Genomic DNA, 23,640 nt, shown 5'->3' with positions numbered 1-23,640 from the left:
TAAGATGAATATGCTGACTGTTCCTCAGGATTACAGTACTTTGATATCAAGCATTTTTTAAAAATCTCCAAGTGAACTCTTTGGCAAACACAACTTTCCCCTAATTTGTTAGATATTTAATAGTTTGTTACTTAAAGATTGTACAAGTTATGCATCTGAGATATTTCTAAACTATATAAAATACATTATTGTAGTAAAATTTCAACCTATCAATAGAAACAAGTGACATTAATGTTACACTTGGAAATTAATCCTCCCCCAGACTGAAACAAAGTTGATTCTATTAAATGTGATAAATGAAATGGAAATTAAAATTTTAATGAGGTGCTTGTTAATCCATTTATTCACATCTAATTTAAACTTGGTTAAATTGCTACTTATTATGAATACTATAGATATGATTTCTTCTAAATCTCAAGGGCAAACAAAAGTGAGAGGACTGCTTGTCCCAAGACAGGCCCACAGTATATTATCCAGGCATTTGAAATTAAGCACTAGAGCTATTTTCTGTGATACATTTCATTTAAGAAAATTAATGACATTTTAAAGTAGTTGGTGAAGTCCTTTGACATGGTAATTGTCCAGACCAGAACAATGGAAGAAATATAACGAAAAGGAGGCTGCCTACCTGCCATTTATCATTTCTCTAGTCATTGCTTCTCCAGATCCAAGACTGGAAGGATTAATTGTGTCTGTTGCAGCTCCTGAGGACTTTATCAAGTACTACCGTTTCTCATAAAACTTTTTTTTATTTTAGTTGGTATCTGCCAGAATTTGGCAGTGGCATTTACTGACAAGCAGCAAGAACTTTTCATCCTAGTGTGGTGTAGAATACTGAGAGGGCAATAAAACAATAGCTTTTTATAAATGCACAATTCATGCAAAAATCTCACAATGTACAGAAAATGCAACAGCTGATAATGCTGTAACATTTTACAATTGATTCCATACGAAACACAGCATTAAAAGGAACATTAAATATCTATATGCAGGAGCAAAAATCAGGAAATGACAAAGTCAAAGTTGCAACCCCAAACCTCAGTTATGCCTCAGAGGCGTATATATTACAATACCATTTTTAGTTACATGATCACAAATGATTTTTCAAATAATGGAATGTTATATGCAGTTTTTCTAAAAACACATTTTATAATCTTTTCAGAACTTTGTAATATTTTGTTCATCCTTGCACATTTGCACTAATTTTATTACCATGATGGTCCACTAAATCTTTATTGACTTAAGGCCAAATTCCTAGAGCTACTGAACACTGCAACTCCTACTGACTTCGACAAGAGCCAGAGTTGTTGGGCATAAGAACATATACCTTGGAAGGATAAATTATGGACTCAATTCTGCAATTCTTACTCATTTTTATTAGCATTTTCTCATGCAAGTAGTCCTAAATAATAAAGGGAGTAATCTTCACCTTCTTAAATTCTGTCCATGGTACTATGGCATTTTACATGTGTCAATTGTAACACGACCTTGGAAAAGACATGCTTGGGGTAGGGAAGGAGAGACTCCTTTCAGCTGAGAACACAGAGCAGGGTATGGCTCCGATGCTGTAACTTCACTACCTCTTCTTCTAGATAGAAGGTTACTATGTTTCCTCTCTCTGCTTGAAACTCCCAATCTAAGACTCAAATAGGTGAACTAAAAGCAGAATTTATTAGGAATAGAGAATCAAATTTAAAGAAAACACGTACATCACTAGTCTGATACTTGGCAAAAAGCCAGCTAAATAAACACAGCTTAGTTTTAGCTAAAGTGAACCAAATAACATTTTAAAACAAGGTAATATTTCACCCTTGACAACCTGGATCTTCCAGCTGGCGAGATATAGAACTTTAGAGCTCCTAGCCAAACAATCACACACCTCTTTTGTAGATTCCAAGGCCAGAAGGGACCACTGTGCTCATCTAGTCTGACCTCCTGTATAACACAGGCCATAGAACTTCCCCAAAATAATTCCTCAAGCAGAGCTTTTAGAAAAAAAAACACAATCTTGTTTTAAAAATTGTTAGCGATGGAGAATCCCTCACATGACTTTTGGAAAATTATTCCAATGGTGATTACTCTCACGGTTAAAGATGTATGCCTCATTTCAGTCTGAATTTGTCTAGCTTCAACTTCCAGCCACTGGATCATGTTATGCACTTTTCTGCTAGATTGAAAAGCTAGTTATTAAATATTTGACCTCCATGAAGATACGTCATACACTGTAATCAAGTTCTCTCTTAACCTTCTCTTTGTTAAGCTAAACAGATAGAGCTCTTTGAGTCTATCAGTATAAGGCATGTTTTCTAATTCTTTAACTATTCTCCTGGCTCTTCTCTGAACCCTTTCCAATTTATCAACCCTCTCTTTCCTATTGTCAGGCAGTATCTCAGATACATACACACTACTCTCTCTCCCCCCATGCAGCATCTCAGGTTCATTCTTCAGTTATAGACTATGGTCTTTTCATCGTTTAAAATCAAGAGTGGATGTTTTTCTAAAAGATCTGCTCTAGGAATTATTTTGGGGAAGTTCTGTGGCCTCTATTATACAAAAGGTCAGACTAGATGATCACAATGGTCCCTTCTGGCCTTGGAGTCTATGAATTTTACAGATGTTAACCTTCCTACTATAACTAGTATCTCTCACAAAAACATTTACACAAATGTACTAGTGTACAATCATACCAGATATTCACCCATAAAGGTGTGATGCCACATATCACTTCAGGATCATATTCAGTCCTTCTTTGCTCCATCTTTTATTGCCCCAAAATATACTTTTGCATATGGGGCCCAGCTGTAAATATCTAACTTTGGAAGCCATCCTCCATGACTGTTATTGGAAAGGAGCCTTTCGGAAATACTAATTAAATCCCTTTTCTAATGTTGAGTGCCCTGATCTAGAAGACAATCCCTGCTTGCTTTTACACATGTGGATTTATGGAGCGATTAACCAATCTGTCACAGGGACTACTGGCAAAAATGCTATTCTGTTTTTAAATCAGTTCTTATCCTGTGCTTCCAACTGAAGTTTCTAAATGCTACTCAGCATGAGGAAGCACTGCAGAATTGGACCCTCAATTCACATCTCACTTTGTCAGAGAAACACACATACAGAATCACATTAACTGTGCATATTTTTATAATTTTAACTATGTACCTAATCTGGAAGTATAATTACTTTTTGCTTCATGTGACAAACAATGCTCCCATATTTGCCTTTCTCCAAGTAATAAGTTCTTAAAATTTTGTTCAACTGTTCGTTCTGATAAGTAAAAACTGTCACAGAGTGTGTGTGTGTGTGTGTGTACGTGTACATATGTACTATTGATTTGGAAGTCATTAAAATACTTCTAATTGGACAAATATAAGTAAATTGGAAAACCCATTAGTCCATAAAGTAACAGAAAAATATAATTGTTTTTCTACACGCCAGGTATTTATTTTGTACTAACAAATATATATAGTAAAACATATTAATGAAACACCACTATATATAGATAGATATAGATATAGATATAGATATAGATATAGAGAGATTCATAGACTTTAAGGTCAGAAGGGACCATTATGATCTTCTAGTCTGACCTTCTGCACAACGTAGACCACAGAATCTCACCCACCCACTTCTGTAACAAACCCCTGACCTATGTCTGAGCTACTGAAGTCCTCTACTTGTGGTTTAAAGACTTCAAGGTGCAGAGAATCCTTCAGCAAGTGACCCGTGCTCCACGCTGCAGAGGAAGACGAAAAACCACTAGGGCCTCTGCCAATCTGCCCTGGAGGATAATTCCTTCCCAAACCCAAATATGGCAATCAGCTAAACCCTGAGCATGTGGGCAAGACTCACCAGCCAGACATCCAGGAAAGAATTCTCTGTAGTAACTCAGATCCCACCCTACCTAGTGTACCATCACAGGCCACTGGGCATATTTACCGCTAATAGTCAAAGACGAATTAATTGCCAAAATTAGGCTATCCCATCATACCATCCCTTCCATAAATTTATCAAGCTTAGTCTTCAAAGCCAGATATGTCTTTTGCCTCCACTGCTGCCCTTGGAAGGATATTCCGGAACTTCACTCCTTTGATGGTTAGAAACCTTTGTCTAATTTCAAGTCTAAACTTCCTGATGGCCAGTTTATATCCATTTGTTCTTGTGTCTACATTGGTACTGAGCTTAAATAATTCCTCTCCCTCCCTGGTATTTATCCCTTTGATATATTTATAGAGAGCAATCATATCTCCCCTCAGCCTTCTTTTGGTTAGGCTAAACAAGCCAAGCTCTTTGAATCTCCTTTCATAAGACAGATTTTCCATTCCTTGGATCATCCTAGTAGCCCTTCTCTGTACCTGTTCCAGTTTGAATTCATCCTTCTTAAACATGGGAGACCAGAACTGCACACAGTATTCCAGATGAGGTCTCACCAGTGCCTTGTATAACAGTACTTACACCACCTTATCTCTACTGGAAATACTTCACCTGATGCATCCCAAGACTGCATTAGCTTTTTCCACAGCCATATCACATTAGTGGCTCACAGTCATCCTGTGATCAACCAATACTCTGAGTCCTTCTCCTCCTCTGTTACTTCCAAGTGATGCATCCCCAGTTTATAACAAAAATTCTTGGTATTAATCCCTAAATACATGACCTTGCACTTTTAAATATTAAATTTCATCCTATTACTAGTACTCCAGTTTACAAGGTCATCCAGATCTTCCTGTAGGATATCCCCGTCCCTCTCTGTATTGGCAATACCTCCCAACTTCGTGTCATCTGCAAATTTTATTAGCACATTCCCACTTTTTGTGCCAAGATCAGTAGTAAAAAGAATAAGAACTTCACTCCTCTGATGGTTAGGAACCTTCATCTATGTTGGCAGAAGGGTCTCCCTTGGAGGCTGAATATTGTTTGATGGAACTACATGTGTGAGAGAGAAGCAGCAGAAACATAATAGAAGCAGACAGAGAAGGCAGCAAGGAAACACCAGAGACAGACAGGGAAACACTTATAGCATGATCCTGAGAAAAAATTAAGAGTGTGTGCTTTTGCTAGAGTGCTGTCTGGAAAGAGGCTTGGATCTGTGAGAAAATAAACTGTTTCTTGTTGTTTGATTACTACCGTGTTCAGAGAAACAGGACTTTAGGTACATTCTTTGTAAATATAGAGGATAGCATAAAAGAATAGCATAAAAAAATACCTGACTCACTCATCAATTTCTCCTTCTAAAAGAAACAACCTGCAGGAACCTGAATATTGGCTAACAACTCCGGTTAAAAGGGGTAACATTCAACAGCCATACAGAGTCAAAAATGGTTCAGGTTTCAAGGCCTGGTCTGAAAAATCCTCACAGTAAACTACATGGAACTCAGTGTCCTTGCCATAAAGATGAAGATGAAACTCAATCTGGCATAGATTTCAAACACTGGCTCCAGAAAGAGAGTGCATGAAAATATTTCAAATATTATATACAGACCACTAAGCCAACCTATGCAGTGAAGCTTGTAATTCCTATCGCTACTACAATACCTCTACTCTTATTTCTTTTGAATCATCTTTTCTTTCTGAAGAAAACGTCTTTAGAAAAACATTTCCCCAGACCAATTTCTTCTCTTCTTATATATAATAAAACTCTCCTACCCCCTCTAGACTATTTGGTAGGTAGCAGACATAGCACAAAAGGAAGAATGTTTGTTGTTTCCCTCTGCAGTGCTCTTTTCTCCTTCATGCTTCCTTGGCAAACAATTACTTATACAAACATTGCATGTTTTTAAAAAGCTATACAAACATTTATAATTAATCCTCAAAGTACTGTGGTGAGGTAGATAAGTATTAATATCCTTGTCACCCGATGAAAGGAAAAAGGGTAAGAAATCAAGGCAAGAACCAAAGTAGCTTGGTTTAGAGTTCAAGGCCTAGCCCAAGCAAGTTATTCCATTTTTTTATGTCTCAATATTTCCACCTGTAAAAGAGTCTGAATACTACTGTTTTGCACTTAAGTAGGTATAAAAATACCTGTAGGTATAAAAATACTTGATAAAGTCGGATAACTATGAGTAGATCCATTTTACAAGCAGTAAAGCTGGTTATACAGATTTGAAGCATTTTTTTCTGAGGACAGCTTCTGGTTTATACCTACTATTGTAACACCTAAGATTACAATAATTTAAAGAAGTGAATGGAAAACACTTTTTTTCTTTTTCATATTTTATTCACTTTGTACATTTCACATTTCCTTTACAGTAAGTGGCAATGTTTTGTTGATGATCTTTTACACTTCCTGTTTCATGAAGCCAGTCCAGACCACCACCCAGGTAGATACACCCTGGATTCTTGAACAGTTAGACACCTGAAATGCTGAGATCACAGCCATTATCACATCATTGTTTCCTTTTGGTCCTCTCTCTATCTGTTTGCCTCCATCTTTTGTCTCTTGACTTATACTTACATTGCAAGATCTTTGGCCCAGGGACTGTCTTTTTGTAGTATGTTTATACAGTGCCTAGTGCATGAATGAGGTGTCTAAGCCTACTGTAATTTAAATAATAACTCTTACTGGATTTTGCCCTTCTGTTCCTGAAGGAAGAGGGGTCCCCTGCTGCCACTCATGAGAAATCCTGCATCTTGGCAGGGGGTTAGACTAGATGACCCTTACAGTCCCTTCTAATCCTATGATTTTATGATTCTATTATGTTATGAAAAGAGGTGTGGTCCACTGCCTCTGCCCCCTCTCTCTGGGAGGGAAGCCCCTTGATGCTGCCCCATGTCTCTAGGGACAAGGGAAACCCCGACCTGCAGAAGCAGGAGTGATGATAGGCTCCCCACAGCTCCAGCAGCAGCTCCTATGTGGATGGCACCTGACACTTTGTATGGGAGAAAGGGCAGGGGCCCCGGGATATGGTGGCCTAAGGCTCCAGATTCCCTTAATCCTGCTCTGTTTATGAGTGTCCCTCCAAGAAAGTAAATTTGTGGAGTTTTAACCAAGAGAGAACAATTAAATTTCAACACTGAGCAAAAAAAAAAAAAAAAACATATGTGCTATTAATGTTCAAAATAACTACTCACTCAGTCCTTTTCAAATTCAGTTAATATCATTTGAAAAGATTATAAATATTTATCATTTCAATAGTGAGAGGATAAATTATTATTTTTGCTTTTCTCCTTTAATATTAAGCACATTAAATGGTTCTTTATAACAGCCTTTATTGTAGGAACTGAAACTTAAATAGTAAAGCTATACATAGACTACTAAACCAGACAATATTAAAACGGCTATTTTTAACCTTTTCTGCAGCTACATTCCATTAACCACTTAGTAATGGTAAAACAAAGAAAACAAACAAAAACCCTAGTGAAAACATTGCATATTTTTTATAAAAAGACATAACTACATAAGCCATTCCAACAGTGAAATATCAGTGGATTCTGTAGCCAAGAAAGGACTCTCACTCCCTCACTCACAGAAAACCAGGCCTACCACACTTAATCTACAAAAAAAGGTACCAGCTGCAGTTTAGTGCTGTTAAAGGAGTCATCCAAGAATCATCTGATAAATACAGGTATGAGCTTGCCTTGAGGAAAGGTCTCCAAGATGGAATGAACGGAAACAAAGATGACAATACCAATAGCAAAGAACGCATTAGCTAGGAAAAATATTTTTTAAAAAGTATGTAACAAATTTTCAGTTCATATTCTGTGTTTAGAAACAAAGCTTTTGAAAGATATTTGTATGCAAACCAACAACAAACTACATAAATGAAAGAATTTCAGACAGACATCAGTGCCATGGTGTTCACACAGATCCCTAGCGAGCACTATAGCATCATATTGTTAATTTGGTACATCACTTGAGATTATCAGCATGTGTAGGTATTTGATTCTCAGCATACTAATAAACAAATTGTGTGGCATTTTGTGACAAGCTTCCATTCCCTATTTAAAAGATATGAAGGAAAAGGAGATTTGTCTTGGAATTCTTCACCGTATGACATTCAAATCTGACTAAAGCCAAGTGCAAACTGTAAACCATATCTTATGGAAAAGCTAAAATAGAATAACCATGAAGAAATACATGAGTTAAACATGCCAAGGGGCAAAGAAAAGGCAGCGAAAGGGCTAATACTAGACATTCTCCATTTACAATATCAGTTCAAACATTTCAGTGAACAGAGTAACATGTAGCTCTGGAGAACAGAATCGCTACAAAACCCAAAAAGGCCAGAACCTGGTGGATAAGACGCTAGCCATTGACATGCTGTATTATTTTACGGAGGAAAAAGAGTGTTTTGTCTAACTTCTCTAGGATTTAGAACAGTGTTACTAAACCTTCTCCCACAAATCATTTTCCAAAACACTTCCTATTGATGTGACAAATTGTAATATCTATGCCGTTTGTAACCTTATGGTATACTGCTTTCGACAGTTGTTGGAAAGCAGGATAGCAGTCATTCTGTGGTCTAACTCCTCACTGACTCAAACAATAAGTTAACTATCTGTGTCAACATTCCCCACTGAAAAGGTTTCTGTGGTAAACACACTGTTCCAAAAACATGTGATGAACAGCAGATTGCCAGAGGTACTGTAACTACTATATTGTTTCCCAAAACATTGCTGCAAACATTTCAAAACATTTCAATAACTGTAGGGAATAGAGCTTCAGCTGCTTGCAGTCTCAAACCCAGGCCCACATGGATGCCAAGTAGGAGCTGTACATATTTGGCCACCATGCTGCAAAACCAGATGTGGAAACTGTAGCTGACACCCCACAAACAGAGGCTACACCTGTTGACTCACCAGTATCAACTGACTAGCAGCCAACTGCTGATTGATCACCTCCTCGCATAGGTGTCGACTCTGTGGGTGCTCCGGGGCTGGAGCACCCACAGAAAAAAAATAGTGGGTGCCCAGCACCCATCAGCCACCCGCCGATCAGCTGCTCGGCGGCGAGAGGGAGGCACTGGGAACAGGGGGTGGAGCAGGGGCAGGAAGAGGTGGACTGATGGTGGGGCCTTGGGGGAAGGGGCAAGCAGGGGTGGGAAGAGGCGGTGCAAGGGTGGGGCTTTAGGAGGAGGGGTGGAGTGGAGGTGGGCCTCCGGGCAGAGTGGGGGTGGAGCACGCACCCCTAAAAAAATGAAAGTCAGCACCTGTGCCTCCTCGCATAAAGCTTCTTGTTCTGACCACTCCCCTTGTCTGAGCAGCTAGTCACTAGGCCTGCTTCTGACCAGACCCCTAGGACCAAGTTCCTGCTTCCTGGCTGGTTCCCACTTCTTGTTCCTGTTACCTCTCCTTGTTTCTTGCTGCTTGTTCCTGTTCCCCCATCCTAACCCCAGTTATTGACTTTTGCTTGGCTTCTGCCTCTGACTCTGGATGTAATGTGTGATTCCTGACCATGACCTCAATTCTGCTCTGGGCTTTGACCATTAGTTCAAACTGCCCACGTACATGGCATCATAATTTGCTCAGATCATTATTGGTCTCTTTTCGGATTTGGTGCTGAACCCCTAAACTGAGTTTGTACAATACTGGGCCAGCCTGCCTCTCTAATGCCCCAGAGGTCTATGAGTCTACAGGAATAGATTGCTGTCCTCCAGACTGAGAACCAGAGGTTGAGGGATCAAGTATGGCTTCTGCAAACAGAAAATAGCTGCTTGCAAGAACAAGTTGCAGCTCTCAGAGCAGCTGTGCGTATCTACCTGTCTCCCTTTATGACATCAGCTCAGCCCAGAGTTACATCACCAGACAGATAAGATGACATTCACAGCAATTTTTGCAGATTTATTACCCAATGCACACTCCTGTTTATGCTCCATCCCCAGGAATAAGCCACAGATAAGATCAAGGTGGGGCTGGTACTTAGTATTATTACCAGGAAGGTCATAGCCTGGGCCTCTTCCTTTCTCAAGCAGGACACTGGGTGATGACCAGCTGGGATTCTTTCCTTCACATGTTCACTATTTTTTTGACAACTCACATTAAGCTTGCACGGCAGAGATCACCTTATATAAGCTTCAGCACACCCTGGGGTCAGCTCCTTCCTATGTTGCACAGTATAGACACTTGGCTGCAGACACTGCTTGGAATGATGTCACAGTCCATCGGTTTTGGCTCAGTCTCTGTGATGACTTAAAGGACAAGCTGGCATGGGTAGACCCTTCTGCCAGGTTGGAGGCTTTTATGGGCCTGTGTATCAGGACAGACACCAGTCTTCATGAACGACGAATGGAATGCAGAAAGACCCCATCTACAGTCCGCACTTTCCCAAGGTTCAGCCTTCAGACTTTAGGAAGCTTGGCCCCAGTTGAGCCCAGGCAAATAGACATGATGCAGCCCCACCTGTCCCCAGACAAGCAAGTGCACCGAAGCCAGGAAAACCTGTTTCTACCTGCCAAAATCTCTGCTAGCCCAATAACAGGAAAATATTAGAGCCAGGTTCATTTGGGGTCCTGAGCCTAGGCACTCCCATCAACAGATGTCAAGGTTATGTTCAAATAGGAGGTCTTCATTCCTGACCACTTCTACAAATTCTGCTTCAATTACAGATCCCAGAGGACAAGCATGCCTTTCCCATGCAATGGGCCTTAATTGACTTGGGAGCAAAATCTCCCAAAGGCTTTTATCTGCTACTCTACTTCCCCACTGGTGCCCCAATACTCTTTATTTAAAAAAAGGATGGCTCTCTGAGACTGTGTGAACTACAGGGTGCTTAACCAAATAACCCATACACAGTTTGCACCGACTGCCATTCATTCCAGAGCTTTTGGTTGGAGTATGGTCAGCTCAGGTGTTCAGAAAATTGGACCTTAGGGAGCTTAAAACCTAGTTCACATCAGGGCACAGGATGAGTAGAAGACAGCCTTTAGAACTAGGTATGGGCATTTTGAATATATAGTAATGTTCTTCAATCTTACTAAAGTTCCTGCCACCTTTCAGTACTTAATTAACAACACTCTTGAGATATCCTAAACCAATATGTGGTCACAGATCTGGATGATATCTTAATCTACTCCAGTGACCAAGCACAACATGATCACCATGTCCACAAGGTTCTTACAAGATTACACCACATGGGTTATACGCAAAGCTAGAGAAGTGCGCATTTAAGCAATTGTCCATCAAATTTTGGGGGCTCATCCTATCAGCAGGAGGGCTATGGTTGGATCTTAAGAAGGTGTCTGTTGTTCAGAATGAGGAAGGGCCTCAGAGTGAGAGACACTTAGAAATTCATGGGATTTGCCATCTTCTATAGGACATTTATCTCCAAGTTTTCAAAAGTCATATCTCCTATAACAGCCTATTCATAAACCCGCAAAGTTTCACTGGCCCCCACAAGGCCCATCAAGATTTTGAATGTCTAAAGATAGCCTTCACCTCAGCCCCAGTGCTGGCCCACCCTGACCCTGACCAAGGTATCCTTGGAATCGATGCCTCTGATGTAGCTATTAGGGGTGGTACTGTCCCAAAGAATGGGGTTTTACCAGGAGATGCATCAATGTGCTTTTCCCCCCCCTCAAACTTACTTCTGCTGAACTCAGTTATGAAGTAGTCAACAAGGAAAAACTCACAATCAAGTCGGGTCTCAAGACATGGGGACTCTATATTGAGAAAGCTAAACAACACAGACTACTTTTAACAGACCACAAAAACCTGGAATATGTACAATCTGCCAAAGTGCTGAATCAGTGTCAATTATGTTCGGCCTTGTTTTTTTTCAAGGTTTGACTTCACAATCACATACTGTCCAGGCCACAAGAATGGTATGGCAGGTGTACTTTCACAGAAGGGAAGAGTACTATACAGAATCTCTGAACCCTCATGAACCACCACTCGACATACTGAAATACCAATACTGTGTCATCAGACTTCTTTACCTCACTTTAAGTAATCCTTCCTTAATGATACTTGTTATCATTCAAGGAGGGCCTCTGTGCCATCACCCTATGCCATTACCCCTGGGCTGACAATTTTTTCTATGTTAATGACCATCTATATGTCCCTGAGGGTCCCACACATGCACCATGACACCCTCTAGGTGGGTCACTCTGGATAATGCAAGATTTTGCATGCAGTAGCCCACTTATTCTGGTGGTTGCAAATGTGTGACAATGTCCGATTCTATGTCAGATCCAGTGACACCTGACCTCAGACTATGACCTTTGGCCACCTGACACCATTCAAAACCCCTTCTTGACCCTGGTCACTTATAATCCTTGATTCCATAGTCGAACTACCAGAATTGGAAGGACACAACACCATAACTGTAGTTAATCAACTCACCAAAATGTCCTATTATATTCCATGATTACGCCGCTCGACTGCGGAGACTACCACATGACTCCTAATTATGCATGTGTTTTTCCTCCATCTTAACACAGATCAGGGCTTTCAATTTATATCCAGGTTTTGGAAGGAAGTTTTTCACCTCCTGGATGTCTGTTCTCATATACCCACATCCCATCACCCCTAAATAGACAGCCAATTGGAATGGGCCAATCGGGTACTTGAACAGTAACTATGCTGTTTCCTGAACTGCTGCCAAAATAACTGGGCTACATTACTCCCATTAGCTGAATTTGCTTATAATAATGCAGAACATGCTTCCACCTGATTCAGTTCTTTCTACTCCTGTTATAGTTTTCATCCACAGTTCCATCCCTTTGTCCCCTCATCCACAATGGTTCCTGATACCTTAGATCTGGTACAGGATATTAAGAAGATCTAGGCTAACCTAAAGGCGCATCTAGTGGTCACCAAAATAGCCTATAAATGAGACACCAAAAATATTGCCAAAAGGCTCCATTTCTGAATGTTAGTCAAAAAGTATGGCTGTGCACTAAATATCTACAGACTGGCCAACCTACACACAAATTAGAACATCAATATGCAGGGCCTTACACCATTCTTTGACAAATCAATCTGCTAACGTTTGAATTGCAGCTCCCTTGATCCTGGAAGATCCATCTGGTGTTTCATGTATCCCTCCTGAAGCCATTTTGCCAATGATCCACTTCTTGGCCAGCATCCATCACCCCCACCCCTAGTTCAAGTACAGGACCATGAGGAGTATGTAACTCAGAACATCGTGGATTTCCAAATATTCAGAAGAGCATTGTATTATTTGATTTATTGGGAAAATTATGGGCCAACAGAATGTTCTTGGGAGCCAGCTCTTCATGTTCATGCCCGTGAAAAACTACTGGGCTTCCACAAGGCTCACCTGAAAAACCTGGCCCCAAGGCATCTGGAGACTGCCCTCAGGGGAGGATAGTGTTGAGCACCATGGGTCTCAAACCCAGGCCCAGGTGGTTTCCAAGAAGGAGCCTTTGTCTTTGCATCAGCATGTTGGAAGGACAGATGTGGAAACTGCAGGTGATACCCCAGAAACAGAGGCTACAGCTGCTGACTAAGTAGGATCAGCTGACTAGCAGTCAATTGCTAACTGATTTCTTCCCAGCTCAGTAGTTCTCAAACTGTGGGTTGGGACCACAAAGTGGGTCGCAACCCTGTTTTAATGGGGTTGCCAGGGATGAAGCCAAGCCCAAGCCACACTGCCTCTGGGATTTGGCTTTGCCACCCCCACCCTGACTTGGGGTGGCGATGCTCGAGCTTCAGCTTTGGACCCCCATGTGGGGTGGAGGGTCTTGGGCTGGCTCAGGCTTCAGTCCCCTGTCCTGGGGTCATTTTGTAAGTTTTGTTCTCAGAAGGGGGTCGCGATGCAATGAAGTTTGAGAACCCCTGTCCTAGTTCAAAGTTTCTTATTTCCTGCCATACCCCTTGTCTGAGTAACTAGTCATTAGGCCTGCTGCTGACTAGACCCCCTTAAACCAAGTTCCCGCCTCCTTGCCTGATTCCTACTTCTTGTTCTAGTTACTTTGCCTTATTTCTCGCTCCTTGTTCCTGCTCCCTCATCCTGACCCCAATTATTGACTCTGATTTTGACCTCTGGTTTGCTTCTAACTCTGACTCTGGCTGTGACCCTTGGCATGGCTCCAGATCATGATCAGGATGCTATTCTGGGCTTCGATCATTAGATCAGACTGCCCGTGTACAGGTCCTGACAAGCACATATCTGGGCTCCTATTGGCTTTTTTTACTGAGGAGTTAACTGCACACCTTGCTGTGTCCCTCACAATGAGATACAGCTAAACATGTACATATTCTCATGCCCTTTGAAGAATTAAACCATGAACAATCCTGCATTTTTATTGTTCTACCACTCTTGTGCACTTTGAAATTAGCATGGAACTCCCAATCAAAGTAATAAAACCATGACATACAAAGCACTGAATGCTGTTCTTCACAGTTCATCTACAATGAATGGTAATAAGGTTAACATTATTGAGCTCAGAGAAGAGCAATGAAAATGATCAGAGAGCTGGAGACAGTAACTTGTAGAGTTAGTAACAATTTATAGAACTGAAAAATGTAATTTGGCTGAGGTGATGAATGAGAGGTGGAAAAGATATTGCAATAGTGGATAGATTTTCAGGGGTTCTAAAATTTCATTGCATCACGACCCCCTTCTGAGAACAAAAATTACAAAATGACCCCAGGATGGAGGGACCGAAGCCTGAGCCAGCCCAAGACCCACCGCCCCAAGTGGGGGTCCAAAGCTAAGGCCCAAGCCTCGCTGCCCCAGGCAGAGGGGGCAGGAAAAGCCGAATCCAAGGGGCAGTGGGGCTTGGGCCTTGGCTTCAGCCCCAGCCCCAGCAAGTCTAACACTAACCCTGGTGACCCCATTAAAATGGGGTCGCAACCCACAGTTTGAGAACTGCTGGATTAGATTAAAAGATAGACAAACATATTTACTAACCAAGGAATAAAAGAGAATTGTTCAGCAGAGTGGAAGGATGAATAACATGGGGTAATAAGATGAACATTAAGAAAAAGAAAATTTAGGTTTAGTATCATGGAAAAGTCCTTGACAATAAGATAAATGAAGTAATATATACGCCTCTCAAGGGAAGAAGTGGAATCTCCATTGCTTGGATATTTAAAACTAGACAGAACAAAACATTAGAAAATGTATGGCAAGGAACAGTTCTGAATTTGCAAGGAGATGGACTGGATGACCTAATGTCTTTTCCATCTGAAATTTCTATAATACTATAACTGTCTTGTGTCCTCAATCCACACACAAACAGTCCTCAGTTCATCTCCAGTGTCAAATTGTTTGGATCCAAAGCATCCACTCTTTTTTGCTCCTCATTTAAAACAAACAGAACAAATTATGCTAAAGAATGAAAATGCAACAAAGATTCTGTGGCAAGATTAGAGAGAACAGCAGTTTCTGCAGCAGCTTTGCTGTGTGAAAATACCCTTGCATCAGAAGTGAAGTGTCACCCACAACCACTCATGCTGCGCAGAACGCCTGTCTGCCTAGTTCACAAAATTCTTTGTTGCTTTTTACAGATCCAGACTAACACTACTAACTACTAAGAATGAAAATGCCTTTCATGGCAAAATAAAAACCAAAGAAAAATAAAAGCTTTTGAGGCCCCATCTGAGCACACTCTCCTACACCATGCAAATCTCTGGAATTACTAGGTAAACTCTATAAGGGATCTCAGCCCAGAGTTTCCTCAGCAACATTAGATACAGAGGTGCCACTGCATCAACAAAAGTGCTGCACTTGTTCAAGATAGCACTGTACATATGGTGGAAGCAGAAAACAACCAAGCTACCAAATCTTTCAGCAACCAAAACACTGTTTTATAAAACAAAGTGGCTGATTCTGGAGATATCAAAGCAGAATTAAGATGTAATGGATTTAATTTGTAGCAAGGGAGATTTATGTTAAATATTAGGTAAAACTTTCTAACTATTTAAGTATTTACGTTCTGGAATAGGCTTCCAAGGGAGGTTGTGGAATCCCCATCATTGGAAGTTTTTAAAAACCATCCCTGTCAGGATGGTCTAGGTTTACTTCTTCCTGCTCCTGTGCAGGGGGCTGGACTTGATGACTCCTTGAGCCCCCTTCCAGCCCTATATTTTTATGATTCTATGAGTCTATAACTTTGCTGCAGATATTTACCAGAAAATGCAAAGAAGTAGTTTTAATAATTCAATAATTAAGCACAAGTATGGAAGAGATCTATAGATACAAAGTTTTTCACCAAAAAGTGTTTGTCTAACACAGGGGTGGGCAAACTTTTTGACCTGAGGACAACCTCTGGGAACAGAAATTGTATGCTGGGCCAAGAATGCTCACAAAATTGGGGTTGGGGTGCAGAAAGGGGTGAGGGCTCTGGGATGGGGCCAGAAATGAGGAGTTCAGGGTGTGGAATGGGGCTTCGGGCTGGGGCAGGGGTTGAGGGCTCCAGCTGGGGGTGTGGGCGCTGGGGTGGGGCTGGTGATGAGGAGTTTGGGGTGTAGGAGGGTGCTCTGGGCTGGGATCAAGGTGTTCAGAGGACAGGAGTGAGATCACGTCTTGGGCAGGGGGTTGGGGCATGAAGAGAGGCTCAGGGGGGCAGGCTCCGGGTGGCACTTACCTCAAGCAGCTCCCAGAAGTAGCAGCAAGTCCTATCTCCAGCCCCTACATGGAGGCATGGCCATGTGGCTCTGCACGCTGCCCCGTCCGCAGGCACCAGGGCCGGCTTTATGAAGGGCAGGGCCCGATTTGAATACCCAGCGGCGGTCCAGGGCTTCGGCGGCGTTTCGGTGGCGGGGGGGGGGGTTGTTCCGTTTGTCCGCGGCACCGAAGGACCCCCCTGCCACCAAAATGCCACCAAAGCCCCGGATCGGACTCCCCACCCCAAAAATGCTGCTGAAGACCCGGAGTGGACCCCCCCCCACCACTGGGTGAGTTAAAAAAAAATTCGGGGCCCTCTTAGGCGCAGGGAATCGGCTTAAAGCCAGCCCTGGCAGGCACCGCCCCTACAGCTCCCATTGAAGCGCTGGAGGGGGCCATGGTTGCGTGTAGGAGCCTGAGGGGTGCCATGCGGCTGCTTCCAGAAGCCGCGTGGAGCAGCCCCTAACTTTGTGGCCCGGCTAAAGCACTGGAGCAGGGCAATGCAACTGCTTCCGGGAGCTGTGTGGAGCAGCCCCCCGATCCCACTCCCTGGCTGGAGCTTGGGGACCAGCTTAAAATGGCTGGCAGGCCGGATCCAGCCCACAGCCATAGTTTGCCTACCCTAGTCAAACATAATCAATATATTAATCCTTTTGAAATGTTATTACACACTGAACTATTAGACAATTACTTATATACTATATATTGTAGCTAGGGGGAAAAGTAGTTGTATGTTCACGGCACTCACCATTATGGGGTTTCTTCTTTCTCCTTTAAGGCATAAAGTTCTTTATTATAACTCCATGAGCCTAATCAATATTGAGGTTTGGGTGGGTCAGAAAAGGAGAGCATTGCCTGAGCAGGCCCAGGTATTACACCTTCACAGTGTAGGAGCCAGCATGACACTTAACAAGCTTGCCAGGGCAAACTGTTTTAAAGCAGAAGTTACTAAATCTTACTACAGATTTAGCAAACACCTCTCCCCCCACCACCTCCAAAGCTGTGAGCAAATAAGTAAGGGTGTGGGACTATGGACACATCTCTGCTCAAGCCCGTGTGAGACAGGTGTTACCAATTATTGATGTATTTGGCGTTTTTTTCTTTAAGCTTCAGCTCCTCAAGAATGAGAATCTCAATTTTCATTTAAACAGTAGTTTCTAGCCTTCATGCTTGAAAACATGAACCAAGTGTAACCCAAAAGCCTCAAACAAGAGGGCAAATAAAAAGCAAAAAATTGATTAATTTTTAAAATATCATGGTTTTTAAGCCAATCTCATAGTTTTGAGGGTTTTCATTCATGATTTTTGAATGTTTGGGAATGTCACTACTGGAAACCTGTAGTACTGTACTCACCATTAGCAGCACTCAAATTCACTGTTAAAGTGCTAGCAAAGGAAGATTGCTAGCAAAAGCTGCAGCAGGGAGGAACGTCTCTGCCAGCTCTCCATTGCTGAACCTTTCCTCCAGAGCAGGAAAGGGCTCTGGTAGAGGGAAGGCAACCTTTATAGATAGGTGTAGGAGGGAGCAGGACAACTGTTCAAATGACGGGTTCATAAGAACAAGGTTCAGGTCGCAGGTAGGAGTAGATACCAGAGGGAATATCCTTATAATGCTTTTTGGGAACTTCACAATGGCAGGATAGGTGAACGAACAATTCTTCACCAGGGAAGGAAAGACATTGATAGCTGCCAAATATACTTGTAAAGAACTGATAGAAAAGCCCAACATCAAGGAGAGAAAATATTCCAGGACAAAAGGGTCTGCCAACTCCTCAGTAGGTGCTGCTAACACCAGAGTTGACACTTGACAGCATATAGCCCTTTTTTTTTTAAACAGGGTTTCCTGCTGTTGTTAAGGATGGTTTGGACATCCTCTGAGCACAATTTCTCTAAGTACGCTGTCTATCCACAAACCACACCACCAGATGGAGGGAAGCCAGGTTGGGGTGGCTGGTCCTGCCTTCATTCTGACACAGCAGGCCTAGGAACAGTTGAAGATAAATGCATGGGTGAGAGGACAACTGCAGGATTGTGGTGAACCAGAATTGTCAGTCACCAGGGAGCTATCAGAATCACTGTTGCCCTGTCCAGTTTGATTCTCCTGAGAATATAAGGTAGCAGGGGGATGGGAGGGAAGGCAGGCATATATCAACAGGTCCAACCACTGCACCAGTAAGGCATCCCCTCTGGAGTTAAGGTCGTGGGTCACTCAAAAACACTTCTTTTTTTACTAGGTTGCAAAGAGGCTGGGATGCCCCATCGACAGAAGATGTATTGCACTACCAAAGGGTGGAGCTCCCACACATGTTCCAAGTGGAAATGCCCGCTGAGTCTGTCCACCAGGGAGTTCATTACCCTGGAATACATACTGCCAAGAGGGTAATCTGATGCTAGATGCACCATTCCAGAGCTGGATCACCTTGCTGAAGAGTGGCAAAGATCTGGCTCCCCAATTTGTTTATATAATAGAAAGTGGTCACGTGGACCAAATAAGCAGTAGGAATGTCTTGCGCACTTCATGTACTGCATGAAGCTTGAGAAGACTAATAGGTAGCTTGTATTCCTGAGAATCTGGGACTCACAAGTTGCCTGGCTGTCTACATGCATTCCCCATACCAGGAAGGAAGTATCTGTAATGAGAATCTTAGTAGGGAGAGTGGGAATGAAGGGAACCCTGACGCAGACTCTCTGGTTTCCCACCAGGTGAGCAACATCAGGACATTGTGAGAAAGTGAAACCTATTTATCTAGAGTGTCCTGCTTGGAGCGTAGACCATCCACAGCCAGATTTGAAGGTACTCTATGTGCAGCCTTGTGAATAGGGTACATAAGTCCATGCAGCTACATGGCTAAGCAGGTCCAGGCAGGACTGGACTGTCATCTGAGGTTTGAGTCAAAGCTAGGCAATGAAGTCACTCATCATGAGAAATCTCTCTTAAGGTAAGTAAGCCCAGATCAAGTTCAGATTCACTCCAGTAAATTCTATAAGTGGTGGGGGGTGTAAAGTAGATTTTTCTGAATTTACCTGAAGTCACAAAACATGAAAGAGGTTGAGTGAAGAGCTGACTGAAGCTTGTACTTCCTAATATAGCCATCCTGCGTGCAGCCAGTTGGACTGCCCTGTCTGTAGTTATACAGTGACCACTGACAGTACCTTTGTAAAACCCTGAGTGCCATCAAGAGGCCGAAGGAGAGAAGTCTGTATTGAAAGTGCACTGGGCCCACTGTGAAGCACAGAAATCTCCTATGATCTTGGTGAATATCTAAATGAAAATAAGCATTCTTCAAATTGAGGTCCACAAACCAGTCACCTTCTCTCAGGAAGGAAATTACTGAGGCTAGGGTGGTCATCCTGAATCTTGAGCAACGTATAAAGATGTTTAGTGGTCCGAGGTCCAGGAAGGGTCTCTGGATGAGGAAGTATTTGGAGTAAAATCCCTTCCCCCTGTGTAGAGAGCATAAAGGCTCTATAGTTCCTAGCTAGAGTAGAGACTCCACCTCCTGTTTCAGAATCCTCTCATGACAGTGGTCCCTGAAGAGGGACAGGGCATGGGAGTTGGAGGGGCCAACAGGAAGTCTATCATGTAGCCCAGGGGTGACCAACCTGTGGCTCCAGAGCAACATGCGGCTCTTCAGAAGTTACTATGCGGCTCCTTCTATAGGCATCGACTCCAGGGATGGAGTTACAGGTGCCAACTTTCCAATGTGTCCGGGGGTGCTCACTGCTCAACCTCTGGCTCTGCCACAGGCCCTGCCCCCACTCCACCCCTTTCTGCCCCCTCCCCTGAGCCAGCCGTGCCCTTGCTCCTCCCCCTCCTGCCCCCAGAGCCTCCTGCACGTCACGAACAGCTGATCAGGGGGTGTGGGGTGGGAAGGGAAGGTGCAGATCGGCGGGGCTGCCGGTGGGCAGGAGGTGCTAGGAGCAGGGTGACGGGGAGCTGCTGATGTATTACTGTGGCTCTTTGGCAATGTACATTGGTAAATTCTGACTCCTTCTGAGGGCTTGGCTACACTTACAAATTTGCAGCGCTGCAGCAGGGTGTGAAAACACACCCTCTGCAGCGCTGCAAATTGCGGCGCTACAAAGCGCCAGTGTAGTCAAAGCCCCAGCGCTGGGAGCCGCGCTCCCAGCGCTGTCCGTTATTCCCCACAGGGAGGTGGAGTACGGACAGCGCTGGGAGAGTTTTCTCCCAGCACTGGCGCTTTGACTACACTTAGCGCTTCAAAGCGCTGCCACGGCAGCGCTGCCGCGGCAGCGCTTTGAAATGCAAGTGTAGCCACAGCCTCAGGCTCAGGTTGACCACACCTGATGTAACCAGTCAATAAGATCCTTTGTCCAAAGTGGTGAGCTGCCACATTGGAAGGAAACAGGCCAGGCAGCAACCAATGTGGGTAGGAGTAACAGGTGGTATGGAGCATCTCATTGAAATGCTCTTGGGCATTCCATCAAAATGCCTTCTTAGTAAGCGGATGGAATTGGAAAGGGAAGGGAGATGCTGAGGTGTGTGCCTGTGACACCAGACCTTCTGTCACTTTCTGGAAGCCTCATACTCCTTTTTCTGAAAGAAAGGCTAAGGTGTCAGGTGTATGAGGAGGTAGCCTGGAATCTTTCCCATGGGGTTTCAAGGTATATAACCCCAAAGAACGGAGGTACGCAAAAGTCCTTGAGGGAGTGAAGTGACTTAGCTTCTCAGTCTTTTTGCTCAAAAGGTTGTTACCCTCAAAGGGAAGTCCTTGACCACTGCCTGAACCTCCTTGTGGAACCCCAAGAACTGTAACTATGAAGCCCATTTCACGACCACTGAGACAGATCCGGTGGTACCGGCTCTTCTTCTGGTACTGGCTGTTCTTCAACCAAGTGCTCCTGGGAGATTTCACTCTCTGGAAGGTGATCACTGTTAGAAGTCTAATATCTCAAACTGGCCCCTGAAAGTATGGATCCCATGGGTGCCAATAAGGCTCGCAATCAGGATCATAAGAGTAGGGATGGGGTCCCCATTGGTGGTACCCCATAGCTTTCTTGACCAACAATGCAGTTCATGGGGACAAAGAGGCATCCGGGTGTCTCTGAGAGCCCTGTCAGGGTTGACAGCTCTTCGCTGAACCATCAGGGAAACCGTTGGGAGATGCTCTCATTCAAATGAAGAATAGGAGTTGTCCGACTCTTCTGGTAGAGCCAATGGTACTGTGTGCCGTGTCACTATCCAACTGGGGATAGGAACCGACAGTGTTGGAGCCAGAACCAGTGAGTGACATGTCAATAGTGTCAGAACAACACTGAGCAGTAATGAGTCCAAGAGGATCAAAGGTCTGTGTAAATTGCTAGATCCTTGAGAAGAGCATACTGAATTCCAACAGGAGGAACTTTGGCAGGCATCTTGGGCTTGGTTGGATCCACTAGTGCCATCTTCAATGCAGTCATCTTCTGCTGGTCCAGTACCCCTGCCAGGTGAACAGTCTGTTTCGTCTGTGTGGTGCCAGCCAGGGCTGGTCCTGCCCCTTCAGTGGACCATGTTGGAGTGCTGGTAGTTCCCACCCACTTCTCTCCACGAGCTTCAGACTCACTCATTCAGGGACAAAAAGTCAGTTAGTGCTGAAAGGAAGAGAGAAATATAAGAGGAGGGCTAAGATTTATTCCCCTTCTTGTGAGGGTGTTTACCCTTGCCTTCCTCATACCTCTGTTTGGTGGAGTCCTTGGGCCTGATGATGGATTCTGAGCTGGAGGATCCTGGTGCCAGAGCACAGGTGCCAGTTTCTTCCTTTTCTTGAGGATGCTCAACCCCCGCTCAGTCTCTGGCCCCACCCCCGCTCCACCCTTTCCCCCTAGGCCCCAGCATGCCTCTTTCTGCCAATGCTGCCCCACCTCTTCCCATCCAGTTCCGCACCCTCCCCTGAGTGAGCCCTGTCCCCGCTCCAACCCTTCCCCCCAGCACCTCCTGCATGCCACAGAACATCTGATTGCAGTAGGCAAGAGGAGCTGAGAGGGAAGGGGAGGAGTTGATCAGCAGGGCCGCTGGCAGGAGGTGCTGGGGGAGGGGGAGGGAAGCTGGCTGCCAGTTTTTTTCCATGGCTGCTCCAGCTATGGAGCACCTATGAGTCAGTGCCTAAGTGCCAGAGGGTCGCTACCTGAAGGCTCAGGTCAATGAGATGGCGAGCAGGAGGGCCCAGGGTCTGAAAAGATATTTCTATACAGCACAGGCCAGCTGACTTGGGCTGTAATACTGTATCACTGCTCAGGCTGGAGCCCAGGCTCTGGGACCCTCCCACCTTGCAGGGTCACTAAGTATCTTGGAATGCTATTCCTTATCTGTATGGATATCAGTCCTGGCGATATGCATTCCTTAGCAAATTCAAATCAGTAATTCCCTCCTCCTTCTAATTCAGGTCACAAATCCCCATGAAGACAAGTTTCATTGACTATATATTCTCCTCAGAATTCCACAGTTCAGCTTCTAGCTGACAAATATTTAAGAGCAGATTCAAAATGACCCTTCTTCAGAAATGCTGTTGCCATCTCCTTGTCCTGATGAGGCTATTGTGTCCTCTACTCTGAGGACAGTAGATGACTTTAAAGCTTTTCAAAAGCTGTTAAAGAGGTTGAGTGAGACATTAGAAATTCCTTTAGAATTTGTGTAAGATAAATTATATAAATTATTTGATATCCTACATGCTTCTACTCAAAATAATGTAGCCTTACCTATTAATGAAGATATCCTTGAGCTGACAAAAGAATTATGGGCAACACCATTTTCTGTACTGCCAACTTCCAAATGAGCAGATTGGAAGGATCAAGTTCTTTTCTAGAAGAGTTCAAATATTTTTATACTTACCAGAATCCTTCATCATTAGTAATTATTCCTGTTAATGTGAAATCAAAACAGAATTCCAGATCTGCACCAAAAGAAAAGGAATAATAATAATTAAAAACAGTATGGGAAGATTTACTCCTCTGGCTCTTTTCAGGTCAGAATTCCCAGCTATCAAGTAATGATCCTTCTGAAATGAGAGAAGAGAGTTTACTTCCTTATGGTCTGAAGGACTGTTAATTGCTAAAAGTTCATTACAAACTACATTTGTTCCAGCGGAGACAGGAGTATGAACAATGGCACTGAGTATTATTATGAGGTGA

General features: G+C 43.4%; 1 long non-coding RNA gene across 2 annotated transcripts in view; it reads right to left on the bottom strand.

Moving 5' to 3' along the window:
• The window catches only part of LOC120398798, a 43,093-nt gene extending 19,690 nt beyond the window's left edge, over window positions 1-23,403 (bottom strand). The window contains exon 1 of one of the 2 annotated variants that reach the window (XR_005594712.1): window positions 23,342-23,403. This is a non-coding gene — a long non-coding RNA (uncharacterized LOC120398798). Of the gene's footprint in view, window positions 1-22,187; window positions 22,297-23,341 lie in introns of those variants that run through there. The other variant, XR_005594711.1, reaches the window with a different exon arrangement.
• Window positions 23,404-23,640: the final 237 nt, after the last annotated feature.

Source organism: Mauremys reevesii, linkage group 2, assembly GCF_016161935.1.
Source record: "Mauremys reevesii isolate NIE-2019 linkage group 2, ASM1616193v1, whole genome shotgun sequence".
Classification (NCBI taxonomy): domain Eukaryota; kingdom Metazoa; phylum Chordata; order Testudines; family Geoemydidae; genus Mauremys; species Mauremys reevesii.
This window is presented reverse-complemented; position numbering and strand designations above follow the sequence as displayed.